We start from the raw sequence: 6,862 nt of genomic DNA, 5'->3' as shown, positions 1-6,862 counted from the left end.
TCATATATTGTGTCCACACTGTTTTATAAAAATAAGTGATTGAGAGAACACCTTTTCGGAAATAGGTAGAACTGGTTCATAATACAATACTTAAGATATCACTGGGACAACACATTGATCAGTCATAGGGCAGTGTACAGTGAAGTGGCAGAGCAGGGCCGACGCCTCCACTGCTCAGAGGTGGCCGGCCATCTGTCTGCAAAGCCCTTCTCCCACTCTTCCTGGGAACCGCCTACTGGTGTACAAGTCCAAAGGCTTCCCTGATCTACCCCCTGAACTCCCACTTGGTCTCCAGGTTCCTTTTAAATTTACGGAACTATAGAGTCTATTCAAGAGGTCTCTCCATAACCAGACTGTGAGATCCTTTGCTTCACATTTGGGACCCCAGAGCCTGGCCTAAGGCCAGCACGCAGATGTACTCGGAAGTATGGTGAGACAGAGGTTGTTTATAGATTATGGGTGAGAGGGTTAAGCTTGAGTGATCATGCAGGCTTCTTACAGCACCAGGTAGGTATTTGATCGGAAGGCCCAAAGGTGTTTGGTATATTGATAATTTGATATAATATGGGCACAGTCATAAGAAGGCAATTTACCCTTTAGACTCAGAGCAATGTTCCCCAAATTTTGGGCACCAGGGACTGATGTGGGGGAGGGGGGCAGGAGGCAGAGTTCATTCAGGCAGCCATGCCAGTGAAGCTTCACTGACTGCTGCCCACTGCTCACCTTCTGCTGTGTGACCCAGTTCCTAACAGGCCACAGACTAGTACTAGTCCATGGCCACCCGGGGGGTTGGGGACCCCGATGAAGAGGACCTCTCTCAGTCCCCTGTCCTTCCTCCTTACCTCGTGAAAGGAAGAGGACAAGGCTCAATCTCTCTATCCTGAAATAAAAAGGTTGGTAAACAGTGAGGAAGGTTGCAGGGAAGAACTGCCACTTAGAACAAAACAGGAAGTTATTTCCTTTGGGTATGGATCCCCAGAGACTGACGTCAATGACAAAACAATTCAGGGGTCAGGGGTAGCAGAATGCTGGGGTAGAAGGATTCCTGAGATTTCGGCTGTGATATAATTACAAAATTCAAAAAGTCATGATTATATTTTCACCTCTGTAATATTCCAAAGCTCTGGACTTCAATTAACACACTCCCAGTTTTCCCCAGAAGGCACAAACTAAACTCATTAAAAAGCAGTCATCAGACCAAAAGAGTAAGTTATGGGCAAGTAGGCACAGGAAAACTTACTTACGAAATAACTAAGTAAGGATTAAAGGATTAAAAACAAAAAGAAAAAAATAATCTGCCAAGTTTTAAAGGTAAACGTAATTTTGCTGTTGTAGGGACCATAGAATAACCTAGATTTTGAATTTGAGGGGGATAGGAACTAAGGTTGACTGGGAGCTTTGTGACAATTTAGGTAATTTAGGTATGTTACCCTCTTGACAAGGGCCAGGAAACTTTTCTGTCCTTCACAAACCTCATAGGGCAGGCAGAAAACACTGCTAGCAAGAGGCAGATGTGGATAAGGGCTTGGGATTCTTTCAGCATCACAGCCACCTCCAGATTCAGCTAGCTTCTTCTACTCACTCAGCAGTGATCTGTGTCCATACCATGACATGATTTTTTTAAGCTGATGGTCCTGCTTTGTGTTTGAGCTCTGTGGGAAGAGTTCAGGAAGGAGCTGGTATGAAAGCGAAAATAAAAGTAGAAATAGTGCTTGACCTCACTCTCTCAGGCCTAGATTCCCATTCTGTGGCTGAGTGAAAGTCAAATCAATATCTAAAAATGTGTATGAACCATGAAAATATGGGGTCCCCCCAAAACTTGGAATTTATAAAAAGTTGTGTATTTATTGTTATATGTTTAAACTTCAGTCACCTTCAAAGTACTCTCCATTTGATGCACTACAACCTATCGAGATTTTTTTCTCCACTGTTGAAAACAGTTTTTGAACTTGTTGATTTCCATGTCTTTTAGTGCTTCTGCTGTGTTTTGTTTCATTTCTTGGCAAAACATTTCCCTTTGAGGACTTTTTTTCATCCAGGAAAACAAAAACGTCACTCGCAGTGAGATTGGGTGAATAGGGAGGATGGGGAATGGGGGTCATGCCATGTTTGGTCAAAAACTGCTGAACACTCAGTGCTATGGGCAGGGGTGCTTGTAAATCACCCGTTGTGAAATGAGCAAATGCATGGAAAGAGTCTTTAAAAAAATTCACTGAAGCAGAACGCAGCTTCACACAACAGTGACAGCTGGAACACTGATACAGATGGGTTCCTAGAGCACTCACCTAGCAGAGGAAGCCCACACTACAAGGGGCCTGCCTTCCAGAAGATAATTCTGGGGTTTTTTTTGGGGGGGGGGAGAATCCTCCCTTGTAAATGTACACAGGTAAGCTCCAAATATCTTCCTACTTGCTAATATCCCTGAATTCTACTTTTTCTTATTTTTAAAAAGTATAAGTAGTACATAAAGGTGCTCTGCTTCCTCAGCGTGCCCCATGGCAAACCCTTTAGGGTCTCATCTCGGGAGCCCTTAATAAACAACCACCAACTGTTCACCAGGTGAATCAAGAACTGACTGGGGGCTGGATGGTGGGATTGTTCTGGCCCCAGGTTGGAAATAACAGCATTTCCTGGAGTGTCCTCACTCCTTATCATTTGCTCTAGTCATTAACATCTACTGAACCTTCATTCAGTTAGGAAGCTTTGGTTTTCAAGGAACAGAAATTCTAACTCAAATTGCTTTGAGGTGATCCTGCAGTTCAGTAATGTCATCAGCATAGATAGTGACCGTGTTCTGCAGTCTATGCATTGGCTTCACTTTAAAACTGGTTCCTCTTGGTCACAGTGTGTCTTCCAAGATGCGGCATGGGGTTGGGGGCAGTCAAACTAATGCGTGGTGGTGGGGGGGGGGACCCAGAGCCTCGTCGTGATTGGTTAATCACTGTGGCCAAGGCATTGCTACATTCTGATTGATCTAAATGGCTTGGGTTAGTTCCCACCTCAAAAAAAAAAAAAAAAGTGAAATAAATGTGTCAAGGTGTTCCTAAGATATCTTCACAGCTTCTCTGTCTTTTTGGACTCAGAGTCACTGATCTCTGGATTTGTCACACAGTGATATTATTTGGTTATTAGGAACACTGGTGATGCAGCATTTCTTAAAGCGTGCTCCACTACTGTCGTCTGCTCAAAGCCAGCAGGAAGTTTTGATAAATAGATGTTTGACATCTTAATGGTAGTCCTGCAAAACACATGAATTGATGACACAAACCTCTCATTGCTTTGGAATTTCTTTTATCTATCAAGAGATTTGGCAAATTTTTCCATTACGTTACAATACTTCTGAACGCATCTTAGAAGCAAAAACATAATAGACTTCATTTGTGTGTGCGTGAGGGGGATGGAGTGGAGGTTGGGAAATAGCTTTTTCTCTTAGTCCTATGAAGCACTGTTGTTACTTTGTAAGAAAATAGGAAAAAGAAATTATTCTTCTAATGACAACATTTATTTTACTAATATCAAATTTGTATTCCACTGCTGCTTCCATGAACTTATGCATTCACAATAACTTTTTCATTTCAACCCCAAAACATAATGTAATCTTTGGGAAGATTTTATACAGCAGTTAAACTCAACTCATGGAGTATAAACAGTGGGGTGCATGTAACTGAATGCAATTGAACTAATATAGAATTCAAGTTTTATAAGGAGAATAGTTATGTAAGTTTTATATGAGAGTAGTTATGAAAGTAACATGAAAGAACGAGAAGGTGAACTTTGCCTCACCAAATATCAAAATATACTGTAAAGTCATTGTAATTCAAATTAATAAGATATGGGGATAGCCAGATAGTAACAATGTGATTTAAAGTGATTTAAGGTGGGGACTCTGAGTCACACCGACAATGCGATGATTTAGGGTGGGGAGACTGATGTCACCCAGGCGGACAGTTAGCATGGTTCACTTGATTGAGTCCTAATAAAGACTCTGGAGACCAAGGCCCAAGTGAGCTTTTCTGGTTGCCAATACTCTGTGTACTGTTATGCATAGCCACTGGAAAAGTAGCACTGTTCATGATTCGTTCCATAGTTAGAAAACAACCAAAAGTTCTGAGTTCAGTACTTCTGAAGCAGGTTAGTAAGAAGCTAGGAAATTCCTTGGCAAGTGGGATGGGGAAACAGAGACAAACAGCTAAACAAACTGCTGAGAAAGTAACAGCCAGCTAATAAATTGCAAAGTCCTGTTTTCTCTAACCAAGGACACCGAGGAGAAAATGGTTTACATCTCTCCCCACTAACCAGATAGTGAGTAGTTCAAATTGCCCTCGTCAGGGAGCTAGATAACAGAGACCCAGCTGATGCCAGTAGTGCCAGCCAAACCCCAGCATGGGTGAAGTCAGGGGAATAAATAACAAAACACTCTTTTAGAGCTAGACAAATACAAGATAAAAGTGAAGCTGACTCGAGAATGATTCCCCCCACCTGTAAGCTAAATCTGATGCATGAGCATATTAAAGAACACACCTGGAAAGCTGATGAATATTCTGTTGCGACCCTTCCATGAGATTTTCCATACAACTCTCACCTTTAGAAAACAGATTTTTTAAAAACCCTTAAAAAAAAACGGCCAGTAGTTGCTTTCCCTGGAACATGCCCCTACCCACCTTTCTTTACCAAGGTGTGTATATGTGCTTTCTTTCTCCTAAGCTCTAAAGCAGGGGTGTCCAAACTTTTAGCATCTCTGGGCCACACTGGAAGAAGAGTTGTCCTGGACCACACATTAGATAAACAAACACAAAAACTGATAAGTGAAAAAAAAAAGGTTGCAAGTAAATTTACAATTTTGTGTTGGTTCCCATGCATAGCCATCCTGGGCTGCATGTGGCCTGTGAGCTGCAGGTTGGACACCCCTGCCAGGTTCTCACAAGACTTGTACCCAGAGGAGCAGAGGGCCACCACAGCTCATCCCTGGCTAACCCCCTGAACCTATCTCCAAGGGCCCTACTTTTGCCCCTGTAACTTGTTTCCTGAGTCCACCCAGCCCAGGGTGGCTCACTTCTGCTGTCTCCATGACTTTCTTTCTAAAAGGCCAAGATGGCTTCACCTAGGCTCAACTCTTCCTCACACTGCCAAAGGGCCCAGGCAGCTCTGTCTAGGCTCACTCCTGTTTCTGTGATCTTGCCTCTTCTATCATAAGCCCTTCCTTTGTTTCAGCTTTAATAAACATACTCTGAAAATCACTGAACTTGTCTTGCAAAATCTCTCCTGCCTGAGGTCAAGAACCCACACACTCCAGATGGTACCAGGGCAGCCTTCCCAGCCCAGTCCCTTTCTGGTGACATTTTCGTGGACTTTGCCCTTTGCACTTTTTCTGTTGACTAACTTGAATCATGCCCTCATAATAAACTATAAAATCATGAGCATAGGAGCTTTCAGTGAGTTCTCTGAACCCCTCCAGCGAGTTATTTGGTGTCAGAAGTGAGGATAGTCTTGGAAACTCTTCTCCTTCAAATTCTTCGCTGTCTTTGATAGGTTTGGGTGCATCTGGATTATACTAGCATAGTAAAAACCAGTCAAGAACTTTTCCATTGATTCAGTTTATTGAATTATGTTTTTTTGTTTCTTAAAAAATATATTTTATTGATTATGCCATTACATTTGTCCCATTTCCCCCTTCATTCCCTTCTACCCTGCACACCCCCTCCCCCACCATTCCCCCCCTTTAGTTCATGTCCATGTGTCATAAGTTCTTTAGCTTCTACATTTCCCATACTATTCTTGCCCTTCCCCCTATTTTCTACCTACCATCTATGCTATTTATTCTCTGTACCTTCTCTCCCTCTCTCCTCCTCCCACTCCCCTGTTTTTAACCCTCCATGTGATCTCCATTTCTGTGGTTCTGCTTCTGTTCTAGTTGTTGCTTAGTTTATTTCTGTTTTAGGTGTGGTTATTAATAATTATGAATTTGCTGTCATTTTACTATACATGTTTTTTATCTTCTTTTCCTTAGATAAGTCCCTTTAACATTTCATATAATAAGGGCTTGGTGATGATGAACTCTTTGAACTTGACCTTATCTGAGAAGTGTTTTATCTGCCCTTTCATTCTAAATGAAAGCTTTGCTGGATAGAGCAATCTTGGATGTAGGTCTTTGGATTTCATGACTTGGAATACTTCTTTCCAGCCTCTTCTTGCCTGTAAGGTCTCTTTTGAGAAATCAGCTGACAGTCTGTTGGGAACTCCTTTGTAGGTGACTGTCCCCTTATCTCTTGCTGCTTCTAGGATTCTCTCTTTCATTTTAATCTTGGATAATGTAATGATGATGTGCCTTGGTGTGTTCCTCCTTGGGTCCAACTTCTTTGGGACTCTCTGAGCTTCCTAGATTTTCTGGAAGTCTATTTCCTTAGCCAGATTGGAGAAGTTCTTCTTTACTATTTGTTCAAATAAGTTTTCCACTTGTTGCTCTTTCTCTTCCCCTTCTGGTACCCCTATAATTCAGATGTTGGAATGTTTAAAGATGTCCTGGAGGTTCCTAAGCCTCTCCTCATTTTTTTTGAATTCTTGTTTTTTCATTCTTTTCTGTTGGGTGTTTTCTTGCTTCCTTCTGGTTCACTCCACTGATTTGAGTTCCAGTTTTTTTTTCCATCACTTTTGGTTCCCTGTGCATTTTCCTTCATTTCACTTAGTGTAGCCTTCATTTTTTCATCTAATTTGTGACTAAAATCAACCAGTTCTGTGAGTATCTTGATCACCAGTGTTTTCAAGTGTGCATTGGATAGGTTGGCTATCTCTTTGTCACTTAGAAGTATTGACTCTGGGGCTTTGAGCTGTTCTTCTGCTTGAGCCATAACGTTTTGGTCTGTTT

This window comes from Artibeus jamaicensis, unplaced genomic scaffold (assembly GCF_021234435.1).
Source record: "Artibeus jamaicensis isolate MK-2021 breed Jamaican fruit bat unplaced genomic scaffold, CSHL_Jam_final contig_332, whole genome shotgun sequence".
Lineage (NCBI taxonomy): Eukaryota > Metazoa > Chordata > Mammalia > Chiroptera > Phyllostomidae > Artibeus > Artibeus jamaicensis.
Note: the sequence above shows the minus strand (reverse complement) of the source record.